This window comes from Pinus tabuliformis, chromosome 6, assembly GCF_031772625.1.
Source record: "Pinus tabuliformis cultivar Carrire ecotype Pingquan chromosome 6, CPIR1, whole genome shotgun sequence".
Lineage (NCBI taxonomy): Eukaryota > Viridiplantae > Streptophyta > Pinopsida > Pinales > Pinaceae > Pinus > Pinus tabuliformis.
In genome coordinates this window covers 1288190057-1288217182 of record NC_142292.1, presented here as the reverse complement: position 1 = coordinate 1288217182, position 27126 = coordinate 1288190057, and positions in this window count along the sequence as shown.

Here is a 27126-nt window from a genome sequence, read left to right as displayed (position 1 = left end):
ATAATCTCTACACATCGGTACAGGGGAGACAAAGGCCATTAGCACCGGTCTTGTAAATTGGGTAAAATAGAAGTTTCAGGGGAAATGGTGCAAAAGGGAAATGATCTGCTCATGAAGAGGGACATAATGGGAGTTTCTCCATGAAGGAAAAGCATGTGGGGTTCACTGTAGAGGTCCTCCAAGATCAAGGAACGGGGAGTACAGGGACAGTGACAAAATGCTGTGTAACAGATGCCCCCTAAAGTGTGAAGACCGAACCAGAGTGAGGGATGAAATTCTTTATAAACCAGTGCGGGGAACTGGTCTGCCATCAGAGAAAATACAAGCAAGTACAAATACATATACATATACTGAGATCTCTATCAAATGATACATGAATTGTGGCATGGACGTAGCCATCCAGAGAGCGATCATGTAAATGGATCCAAGTATGGGCGCAACCATCCATCAAAGAGGATCATAACGAAACCAAGGTATGGTCGCATCCATCCAATAATGAGAAGGATCAGATATGATAATTCATGGTCTGGTCATAGCCAGCCATCTGAAAGAGACATGCATATCGTCATAAACCATGTCACACCACTTCGCAACCTGGACTTCATGTAATCTGAGTCCATGGTCTTGCACTCCAGCACAACTCGAGCAAAGTACATATTCTAACATGTGAATAGATGTGTTGATGTCAAAAATGCTAGAAAGTCACTTGATTACCAGTCAATGATGTAAATTATTAACAAGCATGAGAGAAACCACCAATAATGACAATGGCCCTCAAGGTACTATCAGCACAATTCATGGAATGTGAGTATAGGAACTGAAGTCGAACATCCATGAAATCACTCGATCGAAAGCCAATGATGTGAACTTGTCATTGAGTGTGAAGAACCCGCCATTGAGGCATGCAAGCTCTAAGGTACTAGAAGGGAGTCTCTCGATCAACTTCCCGGATAATGAGCTAATGTCGACAGAAAGTGACTGTGTCAAAGGAGGGCCATAATGAATCCCACATCATCAACGCAAGACAAGAGGATGAAAAATGATTTTGGATGATACAGAGAAATAGAGGTAAGTGTAACTATAGAAGGACAACTCTTGAACATATCGGTGACATAACTGGAAGTTTGGCAACTTTTGGATCCATAGGATTGGTGGTCATGGTGACATAGCAGAGATCAGATGGAAGGAAAAAATGAACAGCCAAAACCCAAGAAGGTAAATGATGTAAAGGAGGATGTCCCAACCCAACACGAAGCAAAGAGTGTCATGTTCAAGAGTAAGCTGCCGACACGAATCAATATATTTCCAAATTTTTCCGCCACCATTTCTGGCGAGTACCCTAATTATTTTTTATCGCAAGCTTGACGGGGAGAGCATGTTCTTTCACTATAAGTTCATCCTTGGAACGAATCCAACCTAGTAAGTTTAACGAGCCCTAGGAAGGAGAAGCTCATGTTCGTCATGGTGACGAATCCGATGTCGTTTAATAGTTTAACGAGTCCAACAAAAGTGTAACTCGGTACCTTTTTCATGTTTAGAGAGTTTGAAAAAGACACATAAAAGAAAACTCATACATGGTCCCTTTTCGTACATTTGTGTCTCTCGAGCCCAAAAAGGTAGAAAACAATACTTGAGAGAACCGTTTGACCATTTCAGTCAAGGAGTACCTTTTTCGTAAATAGTGCCTCCCAACCCCAAAAAGGGGTAAACTTCTATTGGGCGCATGACGTTTTGCATCCGTTAACGAGTTTGAAATGACAAGGGCTCGGCCATCTTTTCATTTTTAAAGGGTCGAAAAAGAGCTGAAAGCAGACCCCCCATTTTATTCTCTTTAACAAGTCAAAAAGGGAAAAAAATACTCAGCGATCTTTTCATATGAGCTTAAAGAGTCGAGAAAAGAGTTGAAACATGACTCATCGCCATTGTTGAACGTCCATCACTTGTCATTGCACAAGCAAGGCAAAGTGTATTATCAAGTCCTTGAGGAAAAATAGGTGAAAAATATTTACAAGACGTGATATTTTCATGAAATAATGAATAAATAGGGGAAAAGTAAATATATTTTTACCATTTACCTTTTTACCTTTGCAGTGAATACTTTTACCCTCTTTTGCCCTAATTTTTCCAAAGTGGATTGCAGGAAATCCGGGAGGCCAATCAACGAGCCATCAGTTCCAGGTAACAACCGAATCCCTAAGCGCCATTTTAATGCTATTCATTTGTGATTTTAACCATTTTTTTAGAATTTTAGGGAGGTTTTTGAGAATTTTTTCGCCCTTGGTCGGCGCGATTTTTGGGCACAGGATCGCACTGGCCGAGGGTTATTTTCACAGCCATCTACGCTGACTGGTGTGACTATTTCTAAAACAAGTGCGTCGGTACCGTGGATAGGGCAAAAACAAATTTTCTCAAGAACTGACCATTAAAATTTGATTTTTATGTACCAAAATTGATGATTGACTCAAATAAATGGCTTTTGCAAGAGAGAAATCAATGAAAATGGTGGATTGGAAGGAAAGTGAACATGAATATGTGGACACCCAGGTAATGAATGATCCAATTTTCTTGGAGGATTTGAGGGCTTGCAGGCTCCTCAAATTTTTCCTTACACCAAGGATGCGGGCCCAGCCTGAATTGCTTCGCTATTTGATAAGCCTTTGGGACATCAATCATGAGATTTTTGTCATTAGGGACCAGGAGCTGGAACTGATAACTTCAGATGTTTACTTCATCACTGGGTTGTCTCATAGAGGTGAGCCAGTGAATTTGTATGGATTACGTATGGTCAGGGAAAGCATATCTTCCCTGCGTGGCATGCATTATCTTGAGGCCTTAAAATCCAAAAGCAGGAAGATTGAGATTTCCAGTGTATGGGATTTGACACTAAGGGTGCTTCTATTGACCATTAACAGAGTGGCGGGGTCCTAGGCAGAACATGAAGCTAATAAGTCGAATTTCCTTTATGCTATAGACTACACAGCTCCCACGATCTTCAACTGGGCAGAGGCCATGAAGATGAATATCAAGCTCCAGTTGTCTAAGGTGAAGGCAAGAAATCTAAAGCAATTTGGCTTCGGATCAGTACTTGTGACCTTCTTGCTGGAACAAGTGCCACTGTTCCAGTATCAGTTGACTAAGGTTGATCCTTCTGCGCCACGTGATCCATGAATGGCCCGGTGGTGTCGTTTGATTCCCAAGATCACTGGGGGTCAGTAGATCTCCTATTGACTAGCATTCTTTTCATGGTTACGACGATAGAAAATCGTCATGGAGCACTAGCCGTATAGTGGCACTGATTTTCATGGAGACCCAGATATGCCCTTGCCAGATGGGGAGGACTTCGATGACAAAGGTAAAAAACCAAACAAAATTTTGATTTTGATGTTTTTTTAATTGTTTTTAGTATATGCATGTTTATAACATTTCTCTTGTGTATGAAAATGTTGGACCAGAGTAGCCAGCCGGGATGTCCTAGATAGCTAGGTGTTATCCTCGTCCTATTAACATTGTCGCCCCTTATCAGGAAGGGAGCGATAACAAGGAGGATATTGCGAGGAACCTCGAGGGGTTGACTCACAGTATCCTTGAGTATGCTTGGATAGGAGACATGCCTCAGCACTACTAGAGGCACATAGTGGGAGTCTTGGATCAAATCCGTCGATTACTGAGTCGCGTAGTGCAAGCTATTTCATGCTATCATGACCACCATGCCAAGTAGTTCCTAGGTCCAGTACTTACATATTTTTTGAGGCTTGCGTGCCACGGATGTACAAGGCCTGCAAGCCACCGATGTTATTGGAGACATACATATTATTTTTTAGGGTTTTGATGTATTAAACATTTTCACATATGTATATATGCTATATTTTCCTGTATATTATGGTACAAATTGTTGTCTTATCTTTTACATGTTTAGTAAATGTCTATCCAACACGTAATTAGCTAATGCATCTGTTAATGTATTCATGCGTTTAAGAATATGATGATATGTGATATAATCAAAATGTCTTTTGAATAGATGGATACAGAGATACATTCATAATATTTGAGGGTTCTTGATGGAATATTGCCTATTGAGTTGAAGGACGACAAGCTGTGAATCTAGGTTGACAACCAATTCTCTAATGCCCAGAGAGATGGCTTCTGATAATAGTTCGATGACCGCACTGTATTCAACAATGTTGTTGGTTGTACGACCTAGGTAGATACCTTGAAGATCAATCAACTCACCGTTAGGGTTGTAAATAGCCCATGCCACGAATGATAGGTTCTGGGTACTTCAGAAAGCACCATCGGCGAAACCAACATGAGGAGTTGTAGACATCTACAAAGCACGAAAGGTATAGTAAACAGGAAAGTTGTTTGAAAACTTCCACACAAAAACCACAATGTACAGAAATGAATCACACACTAATGTACATAAGTAACCATGCAAGATGACCTAAGCATAGTACTTTTTGAGGTAAAGCCCATTTCGGGGTTTATCGAGAGGGTTTCCTTCATAATCAATAAGTTCATAGGCTCCTTTCTAAAAAACACATTTTACAATATAGGGCCCATGCCACATAGGTTCGAACTTGCCTGCCCCCAGCTTATCATTAGCTTGGTCGTATAGCAGGACCAAATCACCCTCAGAGAAAGCGCAGGGGAAGACTGACTGGTTGAAATGGGATTTGACCTGGTTCTTTTGTGCTTTGATGACCAAGGCAGTGAGACGGCGAGTCTCGTCCAGTCTTCCAAATATAAGAGGCGTTCCTCTTGATGTGATGTTTCAGGGAGGAGCTCAATAACTAACTTAAGTGAAGGAATCTCACATTTGATCAACAATGTTGCTTCCAAACCATAGACAACTGGAAAGGTGTTAAGCCAGTGGCGTCTTTGGTTGAAGTTTGGTAGACCCATAGAGCTGAAAAAAGCATGAGACGCCAATTTGACTTGTGCATCCCAATAGTAGGCTAAAGTATGGTGACCAAAACTTTGTTCATGACTTCAAATTAGCCATTGGCCTGAGGGTAATATGGGGTCAAGCCATCGTGGCACAAGCCCAATGCAGATGTCAGTTCTATCATCATGTAATCTCTGAAGTGGGAGCCATGATCTGTGACAATGGCTTGGGGTACGCCAAACCTGCAAATAACTAATCCCAATATAGCTTGCACCTAGAAAGCTTCCTCCTCTCTTCCTATGGTGCAGGTAAATTCTTAGTGTGGACACAAACAATTCCTCTAGCCCGAGAGTGAGGGTCTAGCCAAAAAAAAGTAATCTATGGAAAATCTCCTTAAGCTAGAATCAATTAAGAGGGCCTACCTCTTATAATGTTATTCCACTTGGTGATGATGCTACTTCCTTACTCCATCTATCTTTTGTTTCCTTCCTTTGAATACCTGAAATAAGAAAATAAACAACAACAACAAACGTGATAGCATACAATATTTTATTCAGCCTACTTAACAGGTCAAGGAATATTAAGCCATAAAGATTTAAGATAACACTTCATGTAGGAAATCAATCAATAGTTGTATTCATATAAATCAAAAAGCGATTACAACCAATGCCTTGACGTTGCTGGTCTCCTCCAACATATCCGGGTTCCCACACTTCTGCTAGCATCTCATGGATAGCCCCAACAATGGAAGTTTTAAGGCCTCTTCCCTTTAGTCTCAAACCAAACCAAACACACTATTCTCCCTCAAACATACAATAAAAAGCTACAATCTATAGATGTATTGTTGATCATTTAAACTCACTCCAAAAACTAGTTTAGCTTGGGAAAAGAGAGGTTTATATAGCTTGGACGGATGGGAGATGATTCCTCTCATCATGGGAGAAGGTCTTATCTCTTGAGTTTTTTCCATCTTAATAGGGGAAAAGAGCCCAAACTAACTTCTTTGGATCCATCAAACCCAACCATCTACCAAACTTCCATTACGAAGCTTCTAGAGCTAGAAGCTTCGACTCCATATTTAAAAAACTTGCGAAAAGAGGATCAGTGCAACTAGAAAAGGGCTCAATCACTCTATATGATGCTAGTTTTAGTTTTAATATCTGAAAATTGGTGTGAGGAGGAAATTGGTCAGTAGCGATGGTCTTGTAAACTGGGGTAAAAGGAATATTCTTGGGAAATGATGCAAAGGGGAATTATTCTGCTCATGAAGAGGGACATACTGGGAGTTTCTTCATGATGGGAAAGCATGTAGGGTTCACTATAGAGGTCCTCTAGGATCATGGACGGGGAGTATAGGGACAGTGATAAAATTTTGTGTAACATATGCCCCCTAAAGCATGAATGTTGAACTAGAGTGAGGGGTGAAATGATTTACAAGTGGATGTGGGGAAGTGGAGTCCATTGTCAAAAAACCTACAAGCAATCATAGATACATATACATCACTGAAAACTTTGACAAATGATACATGAATCGTGGTATGGATGCAGCCATCCAGAGAATGATCATGTAAATGGATCCAAGGCATGGGTGCAACCATCCAATAGAGAGGATCACAAAACCAAGGTATGATAAAAACCATCCAATAATGAGAAGGATCGCATATAACAACTCATGGTATGGTGACAACCACCCATCTGAAAGAGACATGTATACCAACATGATCATGTCACATCACCTCGCAACCTGGACTGGTGTAATCTGAGCCCAGGGTCTTGCGCTCCAAATGACCTGAACAAAGTACAAATCCTAACATGTGAATGAATGTGTTGAAGTAGAACATGCTAGAAAGTCACTTGATTACCGATCAATGATGTGAACCATTAACAAGCACGAGAGAAACCACCAGTAATGACAATGGATCTCAAGGTACTAGCAACACAGTTCACAGAATGTGAATAAATTAACTGAAGTCGAACACCCGTGAAATCACCCGATTGAAAGCCAATGATGTGAACTTGTCGTCATGTGCAAATAACTTGCCATTAGGAAATGCAAACTCTAAGGTACTGGAAGGGAGTCTCTCGACCAGCTTCTTGGATAATGAGCTGAAGTCAATAGGAAGCGACCATGTCTAAGGAAGGCCATGATGTATCCAACATCATAAACATAAGAAAAAGGGGTGCAATGACTTCAGATGATACAAAGAATTAGGAGTAAGTGTAACTGTAGAAGGACTAACTCTTGAACATATCGACGACACAACTTCGGAGTTTGGCAGATTTTGGATCCATAGAATCGGTGGTCATGATGACATGGAAAATATCAAATGGAAGGAAAAAATGAATGGCCCAACCCAGGAAGGTCAATGATGAAAAGGAGGATATCCCAACCCGACACGAAATAGAAAGTGTCATGTTTAAGAGTGAGCTGCCGACACGACTGATAGAATTTCCAATTTTCTCCCACCATTTCTGGCAGGTACCCTAATTACTTATTTTGATCACAAGCTTGAAGGGGATAGAATGTGCTTGCACTATAAGTTCATCCTTCGGATGAATCCGACCTAGTAAGTTTAATGAGCTATAGGAAGGAGAAGCTCATGTCCTTCATAGTGACAAATCCAATGTCACTTAATATTTTAACGAGTCCGACAAAGGGATAACTCAGTATCTTTTTCATGTTTAGAGAGCTTGAAAAAGACATGGAAAATAAAACTCCACATGATCCATTTTCTTACATTTGTGTCTCTTGAGCCCAAAAAGGTAGAAAATGATACTTGAGAGAACCACTTAACCATTTCAGTCAAGGAGTACCTTTTTCATAAATAGTTCATCCTAGCCCGAAAAAGGGGTAAATGTATACTAGGTGAATGATGTTTGGTAGCCTTTAACGAGTTCAAAATGACAAGAGCTCGGCAATCTTTTTGTGTTTAAAGAGTCAGAAAAGAGCTTGAAAGAGGACCCCCAATTTTTATTCTCTTTTACGAGTCAAAAAGGGAAAAATACTTGGTGATATTTTCATTTGAGTTTTATGAGTCAAGAAAAGCATTGAAACGTGACTCCAGTAACATCATCAGTAATTCATCACCTATCGTTGCACAAAAGGTAAATGAATTATCCAATTTCTGAGGCAAAAATAGGTCAAAAATACTTTAAAACCCTAATATTTCATGAAAAATGAATAAAAGGAGGAAAAAGTAATTATTTTTTACCATTTACCATTTTACCTTTCTGTGAAGATCTTTTTACCCATTTGTGCCCTAGTTTTTCAGGAGCAAATTGTGGGAGATCTGGGAGGCCATTTTTGAATCCATTAGTTGCAGGTAAGAGCTAAGAACTTAAGATCCATTTTCATGCTGATTTTACCTATTTTTAACCATTTCTTGTCTTTTTTTTAGGAGATTGTGACAAAAAAAAATCGCCCTCGGTCAGCGCGATTTCTGGGCATGGAATTGCGCTGATTAGGGGTTATTAAGACTAACAAGTGTGCCGTTGGTGCTACTATTTTTAAAACAATCGTGCTAGTGCTGTGAACAATTTTTTTTCAAGTTTTTGCCTAATATGTCTGATTGAACCCAAATTTCTCTAGCCAAAGACATTTATTGACTTGGTTATATGGTTTTTGTAGGGAAAGATCATGAAAAATGGTGGATTGGAAGGAACGTGAGCATGAGGACATTGACACTCAAGCAATGACAAACCAAAATTGCTTAGATGCTCTAAGGAACTATGGGCTCCTCAAATTCTTCCTCATGCCAGGTCTATGGGCTCAACCTGAATTGCTACGATATCTGATCAGCCTCTGGGATGTGAATCTATAAGTTTTCATGATCCGTGACCAGGAACTGGAGTTGGAGACTTCAGACATTTATTTTAGCACAGGACTGTCCTAAAGAGGGGAGCCAGTCAATCTATATGGATCAAGGTTGATTGGGGCAAGTGTGACCATGCAACTTGCAGAACATTTCCTAGAAGAACTCAAATCAAAAAGTGGCAAGATCGAGATCATGACTATTTGGGATCTTGTGTTGAGAGTGTTACTGTTGACCATAAACAAAGTGGTTGGGGCTCAATAACAACATGAGACCAACAAGATGAAGTTTCAGTACGATGCCAACTATCTTCAACTAGGTAGAAGCCATGAAGGTAAACATGAAGCACCATCTATCAAAAGCTAAGGCAGGAAACCTGAAGCTGTCCTGCTATGGGTCCATTTTAGTGACCTTCTTCTTGGAGAGGTGTTACAGGTCTATTTTGGAACATCACCCCTGACATTCAAATAAGTACAATTAGGGCTCATCAAACCCTAATTCAGTTGTTACATGCCCTAGACAAGTCATCACATTGAATGCTTCCATCTATGAAAGTTTCCTAGCTTGAAGCCTTGCTGAAATGCCTCCTTGGGACACCAGCGCAGCCTTGGTCAAGGGTAACTACACTACAGAGTAGCTAGGCCCATTTAGGCCTACACTGCAGTGCACTTAGGCCCTCTTTGACTTTCATTGGGCAAGAATCAACTAAATTTGCATAGGGTTCTGGGAATATTCCTTGATTTTAGATCATTCTAGAAGGATCCCATCTCTTATATCATCCTATGAGCTCGAATTTGGATAGGCTATGGATCAATTAAACTCCTATCCTCTAATCCCTTGCTCCATGGAAACTAACTCCAATTTTGGAAGGCCAATCAATATCGTAATTTATGAAAAAACCACCTCCATTTCCCTATAAATTAACCACTCATCATAGTGATCAGGGGGCTAGAATTTGAAGATTGTAGGGAAATACTATTGGCTTGAAATTTGAGTTCATGTCAAGTAATGTTATGTTGCTCGATTGGTGTGCTTTTGGTGTGACGAGGGTTGGACTGAAGCTGGAGGAGTGACACGGGATCGAACTGTATTGGGTGAAACTCTTCCTTCTACATTAATAAAGTTGTTTATTCCTTTTCTCATATTCTTTTTCATATCTATGATGATTATGTGTTTCAACGTCTTCAATTCCATTGGTTTATAGTAGATAGATCATGTATTCTTTGATTGTTGTTGTTTATGTAGCTGACACAGGTACCAATTGAGCAGATTTAGTTCAAGTGGGAGTGACAGGAGCAATTCAAATGGGATCAAGGAAGCGAAAGACTACAAGTAAGTTCCTTCATCTCATCTCTCTACTATAGGAAAAGGTTAAACTACTTTCTTTCTATTGTTCTAGGTGTAGCTACCCACTTAGGGAAAATGTGTTTATCCGTAGATACAAATTCCATATAACAAATTGGTGACTCTACTAGGGAACGACTGTCATTCCTGGTAGTTTATCCTCATCATATTACATCCTAGTAGACTTTACTTGACTTCATTGATCTCTTTTCAGTCATTTTGAAGTGCTTTTGGACAAAAAGTGTGCTTGAATGTCCCCTGATGGGACTCTCTGCAGGCACCATCACAGTGTTGGTCTTGACACAGTGCGTTGTAGAGCAGCCTTAGCTTAGAGATAGTGCACTGTAGTGCACTGTCTCCCACTCTAGGCTACGCTGATCCCTGTTAAGCTAAAAAACCCACCTTTGGCTTGGCTTTTTCCAAATTTTCTTCTGATGTTGTTTCCTAAAAGATCAATGTTTTCTATGGTTCTGAAATCAGTTTGTATTTCTTCTCCTAGCCCCACTTTGGCCTTGATTTTTTAGTGTTTCTTAAGTGATTTATTTATCATTATCAATTCATATTCAAAGTTATCTTACATTGATTACTGTTTACTTTTCTGAAGAAAAAAAATTCGTAAAGTCTTCATTTCTTTGAAAAAGAAACTATCGTAAAGTCTTAGTTTCTTGTGAAAAGCATTGATTTATCGTTTGTGCATTTATTTCCTTTTTGTTCATCTAAACACTAAAGGGACTGAAAAGAAAAACTTTCATTGTGCATATTTTAGTTTGTGAATGCTTGATATGAATGGCTAGGGAAATTGCATTAGGTGTGCTCTTTGCTCTTTGTCAGAGATCTGATTGCTCTATCCCTTACTAGCTACGATTTTCATTGTTAATTGAATGAAAGAATGTTTCTGATGTTAGTTTCATTGTAGGAATTGCAAACATACATCATGTGGTGAACCTTGAAAGGAAAATTATTAAGGAGATCAACTTAAAAGTTATCTCAATTAACCTAATGGAGCATTGTAACTTAACGCATAACATTTAGAGGTCTAGGCTAGAGATGTGTTCTAACGTCATTAAACATAGCAGCTTTCGCTAATTATCTACAATACATTTCGAGTGTGATACCTCATTCCACATACGTAAGTATATCTTAGATCGTCCACGTACCTTTGGGTATATAGCGCAATGTTATAGTACAAAAAGTATAAAGGAATGCTCTCACTGTGCGGTTTCGCATTAGACAGCGCTAACACAGATTGAGCCTCAACGTACTTTTGGGTATATATGGGAGGACTAAATTAGGTTTCTATCCATCCATAGGAAACTGAGTCAGCCACCTTGTACATTGTGATATACCAAAAACAACATTTGGGGAGATTGACTACACATATGTTAAGTCCTTGGTTTACTGAGGTAGTATATTGCAGTCCACAATTACTTGGTAATCCTTTTGCCTAGATTATCCATATTTTGTTTATTTTATGTTATTTTGATTAAAATAAAATTAATTGGCCATGGGTAACATCCTCCACATCACTGCTTAGTTGATCTTAGGTTGAGACATATGGAAACAACTCCGGAGTCCACTGGTCAAGGAATTCCTTTTGATGGGAATCCTAGTCCTTTTCCTCCTTTCAGAAATATTGGTGCTCCATATATGGCTACATTATCCCTTCCGAGATTTACCATTGGCTTGCCAGTATGGTTTTTTTCAACCTCGTTGGTTCAAAATGTCATGATTTTTCCACAATCGAATATTCCTACAACTGGAAAAAATCAACCTCCAGTTGATCCTAAAGTTGACCCTTTACCTTCTTCGCGGTTGTTTCTTCCTCCCCTTGTTCCTCTTCATCTGGTGAAAGTATTGACAGTAGTAACCAGGTGGATAAGAAGAAGAAGAAGAAGAAAATTCAGTAGGTGGCAACCAAGAAATATTGCTTCGAATGCAATTTCTGATGAGAAACTATCCGATAAGCCTCACAAACTTCGATATCCTTGCAAACTTTGTACGAGAGACCATCTTCTTCGAAATTGTTCTGGCATTCCTCAGATCTTAGAAGAATGGTCCCCTCATTCACATCATCCTGTACATAAACTTCTGGAGATCATGCTGGTGACACACCATCAACTAGTGGTAGTAAAGTTCATGGAAATAAGGGTAAAGTTAAGTTTCCCTTTAGGTTATGCGAAGGGAATCACCCCATTCACCTTTGTCCCTATCTGGATGAAGCCCAAAAAGTGTTGGATAACTTTCCTACTTCTCCTCAACGACTTCCATCTGGTTACAGGAGAGTCTCCTTTAATCCTTCACTAATTGATGAAGTGATTGACCCAAATCAACAATCGGCCAAACCCACTCTCTTTGAATGTGAATCCCATGAGTCTATACCTAACCAATCACAGGTTGGGGAAACAGTTGACCCGATTTCACCTTTAGTTAATCATAACGTTCCCATAGAGATTGAGTATGATTCCACTTAGGTTCTTTTCATTTCTTCAGATTCCAATGAGCCTGGAGGCAACCCTCTTGTTCCATCAAGGCATGAGGAAAATCCTCCTGTTCTCGTAACTCAAGGGGGTAATTCTGCCATTCTTACGGTCCCCCCTCCAAGTAGTTTGGTCACTTCCTTTGATTGGAATCAACTGGTAGGATGTCGTCTGCCTTATTATGTGCCTTTCCAGATCATAGTACATGTTTATAATATGATTGTATCTGGAACTATTACAGATGAAGGTGCATCTATGAGTATCCTTTCCTCCACTTCTTGGCAAGCGCTCGGTTTGCCACCACTTGTGCCTGTTACCCAGAAACTGTTGGCTTTTAATAGAGGAACCATTCAACAATTAGGGATCGTTCCTTAGTTGCCTATTACTTTGGGAGGAAAAATTGTTTATCTCAATGTGATGGTAGTCCCAGGCCCTTTAGATTACAATTTACTTCTTGGGTGCGACTATGTTTATGACATGGGAGCTATTGTTTCAACACTCTTTTGATTGATGTGTTCCCCCATGAAGGAAGAATTGTCACCATTGAATAGCTTTCATTTCTTAGTCCAAATATGGATTCCAGTCAACCATCTTCCATAAATGGTCCTTTTGTCCCAATGGTATCTTCCCTGCCATGGATCAATTATGTGTCAACCCGTTCCATGCCTACATCAACTAACGATCAATTCCATGATGTTGTGCATTATGTACTGGGGTAATTGGAACCAGATATCTCTAATGGATTCCTTGCTATGTATCCTGTCTAGAGCATTGTTCTCCCATCTGATGAGAACCTCTTGGAAGTCATGACCTCTTATGGGTCGTAATCAAGGAATCATGAGCATAGTTCCTTGTCTTATGTGAAGCATGTTAAAAAGTGAAACAAGGAATATGAGGATAGTTATTTTACTGTGTCAACCTCATTAAAAATGGAAACAGGTCCCAGAGTATAGTTCCTTGTCTTGTGTCAAGCTCGTTAAAAAATGAAACAATGAATCTGAGTAGAGTTCCTTGTCTTGTGTCAAGCTCATTAAAAAATGAAACAAGATCCCCTGGAGCAAAGTTCCAATTCAAGTCTTTGATTAGACCTCGTAAAATCACAGTCGAATCTTTCACTTGATCTCGTAAATGAACCTCCATTCCATCCACCTGATAGCCTCGAGTAGTCTACTTAGGTGAATTTAATGAAGCTTGGGGGGCATGCACCTAGAATCGAGTCATCATGCCGGGGTCATGTAAACCAATTCCAAGCATGGTTTTTAGTTTCAAGCTTGTGTAAACATGAAATTGAATCCAAGCATAGTTACCTATGGTTCAAGCTTGTGTAAAAATGAACCCATCTCCATTTTAACCCTCGTGATTGCCATTATATCAACCTCTTCCATCATATGAGCCTTGGTTTTTCTTCTTCCATCATCACTATTTGCTTGGCCGATCATACGCTTTCACTTGGTTTTTTTACCATTTTTGAGGAACAGTTACAATGAGTGGTCTTATTAGCCAGCCTCTTCACATAAATAAACATGTTTTGAGAAGTTCCAACATCACCGAAACTAGTTGATACCCTTTATACCACACATTCCTCCAGGACGAGTCACCTTTAAGCTCTTTTCTAACTCATAAAAAATGAAAATATTGCCAAGTATTTTCCTTTTTTGACTCACTAAAAGAAAAAAAAAATAGGGGGTCTGCTTTCAAGCTCTTTTCCAACTCTTTAAACATGAAAATATTGTCGAGCGCTTGTCCTTTTTAGCTCGTAAATGGATTGGCAATGAAATCTACTCAGTATAAGTTTAACCCTTTTCCGAATTGAGACAGATTACTTATGAAAAAGGAATATGTTGATCGAACATGGTCAATAGGTTCTCTCTTGTATTATTTTATGCTTTTTCGGACTTGAGAGACAAATTTACGAAAAAGAACTTGTGGATTTTTCTTTTTTTCCCTTTTCAAACTCTCTAAACATGAAAAGGATCGAGTTCTCATTTTCATTAAACTCATTAAAACATCAAACAACGACAAACTTGTCCATCATGAAAAGACTGAGTTTCACCTTTGCTAGGCTCATTAAAACATCACATAGCGATGGATTCACCTGAAGGGTGGAATTATACTACAAGCATATGTTATCCTCCTCAAGCTTGTTAAAAAATAAAGAGGTACTGGTCAGCAATGACTGGGGAAAATGGGAAAAGGGATAAATCACTCTGTGGTATCAAGTAGCTCTTTAACATGACACTTTCACTTCATCTTTATGACTATTTGGGTTGGGCTATCTACTTGATGGTTATCATACCTATGGTCTATCACACCATCCATCACTTTGGTTTTAGGTCAATGCTGCCAAGTCATTCAATGTTTCCAACATGTTCAAGAGAAGTCACCGAGTAAACTTCATCCTTTGCAATACTCATAAACCTTCATTTTCATGACCGCCATTCCTGAACCTTGCATGTTCACATTCTGTCTTCAAAATCATTACACTCATTTCGTGTCGTTGATGGGGGATACATCAAGGCCCTCCTGCAACGAGTCACTTCTTGTTGACATTAGCACATTATCCAAGAAGTTGACTTAGAAACACCCTTACAGTACTTTGAGGCTTGCTTACATCAATGGAAAGTTTCTTTCTTTGGTGACAGGTTGACATCACTGGCCTTCGACCAAAAGACTTTGTATGGTGTTCGACATCAAAACATCTATTCACACCATGCAGAATGTACTGCAATAACTTGAGAATCATTATCATTATCGGTGATCTCTCTCCTATCTATTAATAGCTTACATCATTGGCTGGTAATCAAACAGTGTCTTCCCATGTTCGACTTCAGATCACATTTTCACATGGTTAGACTCATACTTGAGCGAACGATTGGATGAGATAGAAGACCACGGATCTAGTTTCATCCATCCGGGTTGCAACTTTAGGAGTGTACTAAATCATCTGTACGATGGATTTACACAGATATTCATCCAATCAAGGGTCTATATCTGTAGACCACTATCTGATTTATGTACATGTAATGACAATTTTAAATGTTGAGTATGGGTATGCCTTCCCTCAGCAATTCATGAAAAATTCAAAGATATCATGATATTATGTATTGTAATTGATGTAGGTCACCGTCCACTTCAGATGCTCCCCATCACATCGTAAAGCATATCACTCGACATTATCATTGTCGACTTCATTCTTTATGGGGAAATTGTTACAAGTCTATTTGGGCACATCACTCCCAACATTCAGATCAGTACAATTAGGGCTCATCAAACCCTAATTCAATTGTTACATTCCCTAGACAAGTCATCACATTGAATTCTTCCATCCATGAAAGTTTCTTATCCTGAAGCCTTGCTGAAATGCCTTCTTTGGACACTAGTGCAGCCTTGGTCAAGGGTAACTACACTGCAGAGCAACCATGCCCATTCAAGCTTGCACTACAGTGCACTTAGGGCCTCTTTGACCTGTGTTGGGCGAGAATGAGCAAAATTTGCATAGGGTTCTGGGAATATTCCTTGATTTTAGATCATTCTAGAAGGATCCCATCTCTTATCTCATCATATGAGCTCAAATTTGGATATGCTATGGATCAATTAACCTCCTATCCTCTCATCCCTTACTCCATGGAAACTAACTCCAATTTTGGAAGGCCATTCAATAACCTCATTTATGACAAAAGAACCTCCATTTCCCTATAAATTGACCACTCATCATAGTGATTAGGGGGCTATAATTTGAATATTGTAGGGAAAGACTGTTGGTTTGAGATTTGAGTTCATTTCAAGTAATGTTATGCTGTTGGATTGGTGTGCTTTTGGTGTGGCGAGGGTTGGACTAAAACGAGAGGAGTGACATGGGATCGAACTGTATTGGGTGAAACTCTTCCTTCTACATTAATAAAGTTGTTTATTCCTTTTCTCATATTCGTGTTCATATCTATGATGATTGTGTGTTTCAATGTCTTCAATTCCATTGGTTTATAGTAGATATATCATGTATGCTTTGATCATTGTTTTTTATGTTTCTGTTGAAGCAGGTACCAATTGAGAGGATTCAGTTCAAGTGGGAGCAATGGGAGCAATTCAAAGGGGATCAATGAAGTGAAAGAATACAAGTAAGTTCCTTCATCTCATCTCTCTAATATAGGAAAAGGTTAAACTACTTTCTTTCTATTTTTCTAGGTGTAGCTACCCACTCAGGGAAAATGTGTTTATCCATAGATACAAATTCCATATAACAAGTGGGTTCCGCTGTTTCACTACCAGTTGGCTGAGGTGGAACCGCCATTGCCACAAGACCCACGGATGGTCCGTTGGAGTGCATTGATGCCTAGGATTATCAGGGGTCAACAAATGTCCTATAAGCCCACCTTTTTCTTGTGGCTACGACGACAACTGATCATAGTGGAGGATTAGCCCTACAGAGTACCAACTTCCGTGGTGATCTAGATATGTTGCTCCCAGAGGAGGAGGATTATAATGATGGAGGTAAAGACAAACAATTTTGATTTTGATTTTTCTATTGGTTTTGAAATATATGTATTCATGACATTTCAATTTTATGAATGCAGATGTTGGACCAGAACATCCTGCTGGGATGTCTCTAATTGCCAAGCGCATTGCTCGGCAGTTCGGTGTCGCTCCTTATCAGGAAGGAAGCAAAAATGAGGAGGAGAACTCACAAAACCTCAAGGGATTGACCCACAGTATCCTAGAGTATGCCCATATGGAGGATTTTCCACGCCAGTACCAGAGGAACACAGTGGGGGTATGAGATCGGATCCGCCGACTACTGACTTGCATAGTCTGAGCAGTTTGCTACCATGAGCATCATGCTATTTAGTTCATAGGTCTATCATTCCACATTTTTGAGGCCTGCAAGCCACATATGTATAATTCTTGTGATCCATTGATGTATTTGAACACACATATTGTTTTTTTGGGTTTTGATGTATGACAAACATTATCGACATATATATATATATATATATATGAATGCTATATTTCCTTGCTTACTATGGTACAAATGTTTTGTATTTTTCATTTTTACATGTTTCGCAAATGTCTATCCAGCACATAATTAGCTAATGCATTTGTTAATGTATTCATGTGTCTAGGAAAATGATGATATGTAATGTAATCAAAATTTCTCTCCAGTAGACGAAAACATAGATACATTCTCAATATTTGAGGGTTTCTGATGGAATATTTCCCGTTGAGTTGAAGTACTACAAGCTCTGAATCAAGGTTGACAACCAATTTTTGGATGTCAAAAGCAATGGCTTTTGACATCAATTCGATAATGGCGTTATACTCAGCGATGTTATTAGTTGTTCAAACTAGACAAATACCTTGAATATCAATCAACTCACCATGGGGATCATAAATGGCCCATGCCGTGGATGATAGATTCTAGGTACTACGACAAGCACCATCAGTGAAATCAATGTGAGGAGACACAGACATCTGCAAAGTAGGCAGAAACATAATAAGCAGGAAAGTTGCTTGGAAAACAACACACCAAACCACACTGTACAAAAATAAATAACACACTATTGTACAAAAGTAGCCATACAGATGACCTAAGCATAGTACTTTTTGAGATAAAGCCCATTACGGGGCTTGTCCAAGGGATTTCCCTCATAGTCAATAAGCTCATAGAACCCTTTCTGTAACACATGTTTAACAATGTAGGGCCCATGCCACATGAGTTCGAACTTGCCTGCCCCCAACTTATCATTAGCCTGATCATATAGAAGAACCAAATCGCCTTCAGAAAAAGCTCGAGGAGGGATAGACTGATAAAAATGGGACTTGAACCACTTTTTCTATGCTTCGATGACCAAAGAAGCAAGATGACAAGTCTCATCCAGTCATTCTAAATACAACAGGCGCACTTCCTAAGGTGAGGTCTCGGGGATAAGTTCGACAACCAGCTTGAGGGATGGAATTTCTCACTCAATCGATAAAGTTGCTTCCAGACTGTAGACTAGCTGGAATGGTGTGAATCCAGTTGCGTCCTTGGTCGAGGTTTGGTAAGCTCAAAGAGATGAAAAGAGCATGAGATGCCAATTTGACTTGTGCATCCCAATGGTGCATTGAAGCATCGTAACCAAGACTTTATTCACAACTTCAACTTGGCCATTGGCCTGAAGGTAATACGGGGTTGAGCCATCATGGTGTAGACCCAATGTAGAAGTCAACTAAGCCATCATGTAATCTCGAAAATGGGAGCCATGGTCGGTGACAATGGCCTGAGGCACTCCAAACCTGGAAATAACATGATTGAATAGAAATTGAGTTGTCGTTTTACGATGGGGTGTAGGTGAGCGAGTGGGGCGCGCATTTTATGCTGATAAATTTGGCACTGATGGCACTTGCGAATAGCAAGGATGCAATCCTTGAAGATGGAGGGCCAAAACTAACCAGCGCGAATGATTTTTTGAGCAGTATCATATCCAGATAGGTAACTTCCACATGCACCAGAATGGCAGTCATTCAAGACCCTCTCAGCCTCCTTGAGAGTGAGACAATGATGAAGAATTGAATCAACACCGATGCGGTATAAAGTATCTCCAATGATACGGTAAGGTTGAGATTGATGTTGAATGCACTGGCGATCATCCTTGGTAAACGTGGATAAAAAAGTGGATGTATGGAGATACATGATGATATCATCGTACCAGGGGTCAAGAGTGCTAATTAAGAAAAGAGTATCATCCAGGAGCTGCTCGTCGGCACCAGCAGGAAGAGAAGCAAAGGGAAGGGAGCAAATCAACTTAGTGAAGACCAGTGATTTCTTAGATTTGGTAGTATATTCTTAGAGGATGAAAATCTAGTTCAAATACTTGACCCTAGTAATTGACGAGTCATGATGTAGGTCAAGGGGTTGAATTCTGAAATCACAGTGGTAGTGCTTAGTAGAATGTAATTCTGAAAGTGTTGAACAACCTATATGGCAGCCAAAGCTAACTTCTCGACATGAGCATAACGCGTTTCGGTGTCGAGGAGGTTGCAACTGAGGTAATAAATAACATGTTCGTTTCCTTTGTCATCATCCTATACCAGCACCATAGAGATAGTACTAGAGCTTGCAGCTAGATAAAGGAAGTAATCGCGATGATAGTTCAGGTGGTGCAACAAAGGAGCATTGATGAGGACAACCTTTAGGTCATCGAAAGACTTTTTGGCAGCCTCATCCCAAACAAAATAGGTTTCTTTCTTGGGCAACTGAGTGAACCCTGAAGCTAGCTCAGCATAGTTCAGTACGAAACAACAGAGGAAATTTGATTTTCCCTGCAGAATCTATAGTTGATGCAATGAAGATGGAGAGGGTAAATTAACTATGGCCTTGACTTTAAGAGGATCAAGGTGAATTCCCTCCTTCAAAACGATAAAGCCAAGTCATCCAGATTTGATGCAGAAGACACATTTATGCAAATTCAGCTAACTTTGTAGTGTCTACAGTGAAGAAAAATTTCCCAGAGATGATCAGGGTGATCACGGTGTTTACGAGAATGAGTGGGAAGATCATCCAAGGTTGAAAGATGTTTCGAATGTCGTGGAATGCATAAGACATCACTCTCTAAAATGTGGCCCCAACATTCTTAAGGCCAAAAGGGATCTTTTTATACGTGAAGGTTCCCCACGAACAGATAAAAGTTGTCTTATCTAGATCAACCGTCGCAACATTTATCTAGTTGTAACCAGAAAAATTGTCCATAAATGAAAATAATTCATTCCCAGCACATTAATCGATGATCTAGTCAATGAAGGGAGTTGGGTAATTATCTTTAGGACAGGCACGATTGAGATCACGGTAATCGACGCAAATGCGAATAATGCCTTGTTTCTTTCTCACAGATACAATATTTGACATCCAATATGTAAGAGGGATTGGATAAATAAATCCATCTTTCGGAAGTTTTTCAACTTCACCCTTGATGGCGACTGCTTTTCTAGGGTGCACTGGACGAAGCCGTTGGTGAATAGGCTTCGCATGAGGATAAGTTGGAATCTCGTGCACAACTATACTTGGGTCAATGCTGGGAATTTCTTCATATGACCATGCAAAAACATCTGGGAACTCTTGGAACAGACGAGTATAGAGCTTGATCTCTTCTGGAGAACACGTTACCCCAATATGGACATTTTTAATGACACCAGGCTTAAAAAAAATATCAATTGGCATCATTTGGGTAATGTTACCCATGTTCCTTTCCAACCAAAATTCATCAGTCATGATTGGCATCTGATGTGGTAGGGAGGGGAACTGAGAAGAGAATTCCTTGGGACAAGTAGACATGACCGTCAGGCTAGGCAAGAATGAGGAACGATGATGAGTGTCGTTCCAAGGTACTTCCTCTAGAGATATTACTTCCATGATGCTCTCGTCAAAGAGAAAAGTCTTTGCTAAGGGATCGGGAGATTTCGAAGAACCAAGGCACGTGGATTGAGAATACGCATCAAGAGATGTTCTCGAAACAGGATGATTAGAGGACACCGAAGGCGAAGCCAAAAAAATTTCCATGTAATTAATGAAATGGGACTTAATGGCATAACCTCGCCCCATGTATCAAAGCAATTTGGTGAAGGAATGACCCAAGGATCAAAATTGACTGAAATCATGTTGATAGAGGCAACATGAGGAGGTGGGAGTGGAAAAATGGCCATCAAGGCATGATCTTTAAAGAGTCCTGCCCCCACACTCTCATAAGGAGCACTGGTGTGCTTTACATACAAAACATTGCCATTTGAGTAGGAAGAGGCAAAGAAGGATAGTTGGTCGGCTGTGACTATCTTCCATTGATGGGGAAAACGAATCACATAGAAAAGGGAGGAGGCTACAACATGCATGGCATGGGCCCATCTTCGTCTGAATAGAAGATTGTTGTTAATATTAGCGTCAATGATCTCTACTTCGATGTGTACTGTCTTTCCCTCCAAAGTAATGGCAAGGTTGGGAAGGACACCGAATGGTCGCAAATCACATCCGTCAAAAGCTTCCAAAGTGTTAGGGGACTGGTTTAGAGTAGGAGAACCAATTGCCTTCCAACAAGCGACAGAAATGATGCAAGTAGAAGCACCTTCATCGATGACGGTCCTATGAATGGTTTTCTCATTGATGATTACCTAAATGAGAAAGGCAATCTGATGAGGTAAACGTGGAACGTGGTTTTCCAGGTCAAAACAAATGAGATTAGAGTCAGCTGGGTCAATACCCCCAATAGTTGCCAGTAACGATTTGCGCTAAGATGGGCAGCGTTGAAGGACCTCAAGAGTAGACATAGCTAATGGCGCTTGAGGAAAATCTTCAACAATGTTATAATGTTGAGCGACTCGAACATTGGGATTGTACGAGGAATTTCGTAGCACACCTCGAGAAGTTGGTTGAAAGGCAGAATCGGGATTAGGTCACTCTATATGGAGAGGACCAGAACTGGATGGGGCAGAAGAAGAAGGGGTGCCTTCTTTCTCTTTCCCTGTTGTCAGGGTAGGAGTTTGATAATCTTTTGACCTAGTAGCCATGTTAATCGGTGTAATCATCATGAACACTTGTGAACCTATGGAAGTGGATGACTCAGGCTAGTCTACCATTTGTGTTTGCTCGGATGGAAAGAGCTCTTTCAGGGCAACTTGGGTTCCTTTGAGCAAATTACTAACTTCAGATCATCTGGGACAATCTTTAGTATAGTGATCCTCCTGACAAATGAGGCATGGATATTTGGGCTTCCATTGGGAAGCATCACTAGCAGATGACTAGGAGGACCTTATTTTGGGGCTGTTAGGCTCCTATACCAATAGGTGTCATATATCTTGATTAACTTGATGGGCTATGTAATATGTTCATACCTTTACTTGTTGCAAAGGTTTTCCATATTGTCAAAAAATCAAAAAATTTAAAAAATGTAAAGAGAGTATACCCTAAAAGAAAAAACAAAGGGTAAAAAGAATAAGATGGTCAAAAAAGTGAAAGAAAAGGAACCCCACCAAAAGAATGACCAAGGAAAGTGTGCAAGTCTAAATGCCACTACTTTTACTCTTGTGCAATAAACAATTGTGTGCAACTTGTCGTCTATGCCACAATTGATGAACAATCAAACAATTTAAGCTTGACTAGTTCATATTTTCAATTTTATGTTTTAGAGATAGAAAATAAAAATCTGACTAAACTATTTAATCTTGGCAGATAAGTAGATAGGTAGAGTGAATAAAGGGAGCTCAACATTTTAATCTAAGCCCTTGGATGTAATAAGGCTAGACTTATATAGATATCTACATGTAAAAGAAAAGAAAGTGTCAGTTTAAGTGCACCCTAATAAAGAAGTAAAAATGCTAGGATAAAGTAGGTAGGGTAAGTAGATGATGGTTGCAAAATAAATGTGTGGTGAATGGTTAAGTTTAATGCTTAAATCTTTTGCTTTCATCACTTTGACAAAGCAAAACTCACATTGGAGACAACACATCAACGAGACAAAGTCAAACTAACTAACTTCCTTACTCCATTTTTCCCAAAAGATTCATTAATTCCCCCTAAGTGCTAAAAGTATCTAAACAAGTTAGGGGGGCTCAGAGCATTTCTCTGACTTTTGGAGGGACCAGACTCTCAGCCCAATAATTTGAAATACCTAAAGCACTTAAATCCCCTTCATCAATATTCAACCCTTGATAAAGTCACTCATTCCCTTAATAAAGCTTTTCCTAAGTAAAATCCTATTTTTCTTAGGAAAATTAAAAACATTCTATCTACATGAAACCCTCATATATCATTAGCCTAAAGTATAAGTGTTTTATGATGAAATGCATTTTCGGAAAACATTAAACTCAGCGCTTTCCCATTCATTTGGTCATATTAACCACTAATGTTATTATTATGTAATTCCCGTATAAAACAACATTACCTACGTCCGTATTATTATATTACACAAAACCCCAATTTTTTACATATCTCGCCCCTTTGGTTAAAATATAACCATAATCTGTTTTAAAATAGGATTAATGAGTTAATCAATAACCCATTAAGAACCTTGACCCTCCGCTCCAATAAATAGGATTAATTAACCCTCATGGTTAATTAATAACCTCACCAGCCAATCCCACCTCCCCCAATGCGATTAATTAATCCTTAAATGTATCTGGCACACCTCCATTATATCCCCGTCACTTCAAAGACCCGACAGTTGTTCGATCAGGCCCCCGAGATCTAATGGATATTATGCATATCGCACGACCCTTTGGGACCGCGTGTTAGCGTGCGATCACAAAGCGGTTTTTTACACAGTATCTCCGCCATGCGTCGAATGCTCTATGGAATTGTTGGCTCAAGGATAAATACCACCCTTCCCCATAAGTGGTGTGATAGAAATCTCTTACCACCTTCTACTAAATGACAAAATGTCTCATCATTCAATTGTCGCCAATTGTCATTTTCATTCACCCGCCAATACCAACCATTTACCCGTTTAAACACAAAAACCCCAATGTTGCTCATTTTCACCTGATTGTACAGTAAAAACCTTTATAACCTAGCTGCACCACCTGAAGCCTCTGTTAACCAATTCGAGCATGGTTTACCTCCCGAAAATCATTCTGGACTTACTCCACAGACCTCTCAAGCTCAAATGAAACCTTTTCGACCTCCCCTACAAACCAATGCTTTCTTAACAATTTGTTTTGTTTTATAGGTGATAAGAAGTCCATGGCCTTGGATAAACAGTCTTAATACTAGTCATAAGACCTGTTTACTCCAAGAGTGTTGTCAAATCTATTCAAACAAAGATGGAAGATAAAACATATAGTTGAAAGACAAGAAAAGGAAACATGAAAAATAGACAGTAAAAACCTAAACTACACATTGAAGGCAAAAGGACACAGTAAAGAACAGTCAAAGTGTATTAGGATTAAAGAGTATCAGATTGAAGACCAAGTCAAGTAAATCAGCTAGCATGAAGATAAACAGTAGGGAAGACAGTTACAAAACAAAGTATACAAATTCATGTCAAAGTGAAGATAGATGAAAAAACCGAGCGGTAAAAGTAAAAAGTAAACAGTAAACATGAAGACATTAAGGGTTAAATAAAGATGAAAACACTTTCACTAGCTACAATGAATTTTATCCAAAGTGAAAGTGGAAAATAGTTGAAAGGAATTTAAGGTTAAAAGATGAAATCAGAATAGAAATGGTACATTCTTCAGAAATTTCCTGTTTAAGTCATAGTTTTACAGAACTATTGTGGCCAATTCAAGAAGTATTTTGAGAAACTGGAGGAATTTTTGTTCCCAAAAGGTTCATCTACAAAAACCTCTCTCACTTTTTACACAAGTATTACCAAGAGGGAGATAAGTTCATGTCTTCACAGCTTATTTTTCAGTTTGTGCAAAGTCCTATTTTTGACATATTTTTGCAGAGAATATTGTGAACCGCTGGAGATGAATTTTGGGAAACTGAGAGAGGTTTATCTCAAAAACATTCTTATCTACAATAACGTCTTTCTCTATCATAGATGGAGATATACAAGCATATCATTGGACCCTAAGTTTGCAGAATTTCTGGGGCAGAAAGCACAAAGGAAGGATGCAATTAGTGACTGGGATGCCTCATCATCAACTAAGAGTTGCTATCAAATTCGACTTTCTCTTCTTTGTCACCATTAATCCATAGAAATAGTGCCAAATAGATTCATTAGTTTTGAATTTCCTTTATTTAAGTTTTATTAATGTAAACCATTGGAGATATTTGTGAAACTAATCTTGATATTTTTTCAAGATATTTTAGTTTACAATTAGTATAAATACTTCTCCATTTGAAGTATTTGGGGTGGATTCTTAGACATTGCTGTAATACTGATTATTTTGGAATAAATTGCTGGTGGGCTAGCTTTTGTATGGCTTGTTGAGAAAGAATTGATGCAAAGGACCTTTCACAGATTTCTTGAGTCAAAAACCAAATCAATAAGTCCTCTATACCTTATGTTTTAAAGTTTTCCTTATTTATTATATCATCTATGTTTCATATCTAAATGATAAACGAAAAAGAGTAATTCGAAAAGTGCTTGATTGCAATCTGTTTTCAATCGTTATTATTCTCAACGTTTTCTTCTGAACTAGCATAAACAGTGAAATCTTAATTGCTCCTGTTTTCTGGTTTATTCACTTTGATTATTTAGTAAAGAATACTTAACTGCTCTTTATTAATAATTATTCAAGTTCCCTCTTTCAAATAGGCTGAAGGATTCTTAACTACCCTTCACCCATTTTGAATCCATTCCATCTATTTAAAGTCTTGATTTGTTCCCTGTTTGATTACCTTGCCCTGTGAAACCATCCCTTGTTAAGAAACCAAATCCTGTTAAGCCATCTTCTTTGACTCCATTAGCCCAATGGCCTAAACTACTTAGTTCTACCCCTCTACTATTGAATCTCACCACCCAAACATAATCAAAACCCCTAAACTCCATAACTAGCCTAAAATATTTCAAAACAAAGCTAAACCTTAAAGAGAGAGCCCTCTCTGGATACAGATTGGCAATATTTTGTATCTAAAAGTTGGTTTGTGGTTACCTCGGACCCCTTTCCTCTTCCTAACAACTTCAAGGAAAATCTGAGTGATATCAGGGGCATTGACTTTACACTTTCCTTTTCCTTTCTTCTTACCTTTAGAGGATTTATCCGTTGCAGTAGACTGGATAGCATGAACCTTCGAGGTTTTAGCAAGGCCCGATGAATTGTGAGAGGAATCATTGGGACCAGTGTTGGAGACCGACTTTTGTTTGGAAGAAGATTTTGCAGGGGTATGAGTCACTGAACCAATTACTCCATTAGTAGGAGGCATAGCCAAAGACTTATATGTCGTCAGATTAGATGATGGTTTGGGCGCATTGGGTAACACATCATATAACATGCTAGATTGTGAATAGACGAGTTCTAGATACTATGCACGAACAATGGCTTGTTCCACAATGACGCATTCACCCATAGAAATGTCCTCAATAATTTTGTTGATGAATGATTTGATGAACCACTTGATCAAAAACTGATCAACAATGTCAAACTTAATCATATGGTGCCTACGTCTCCATTCATGGATGTGATCGGAAATGTGGGTCACAATGTCTTTCTTGAGAGACGTTAGAAGATGGGTGCCAGTTTCATAGAAAACCGACAACTGGAAATGTGTGAGAAAGGCCATGTCAAGAGTGTTAAAATCATGATAGGTATTTCGAGGTAGCTCGATATACCATTTGGTTGTAGCACCTGTAAGAGTTCATTAGAAAATCCGAAGACAAATGGAATCATAAACGTAGGAATTCAAAGAGCACCAGAGGTGATATGTCATCACGTGGGCTTGTGGATCCTCTTTTGCTTTTCCTTCAAACTTGGGACAATTGCACGAAATCTTGGATGGAACTAGATGCCAATATGGCGAATGAAGAATCAAGTCATTCGTGAGTCTAGACACATCTGGCAATTCCAATGTAGCCAAGAACGACAATTAGGTATTGAAAGGAATTTGAGGTCGATAAGGGGGCCCAACTGGCGGGTCCCATCCCTACTAGTAAGGATTTTGTCCCCATAGAGGAGGATCTTGTCCATATGGAAGTTTATTTTT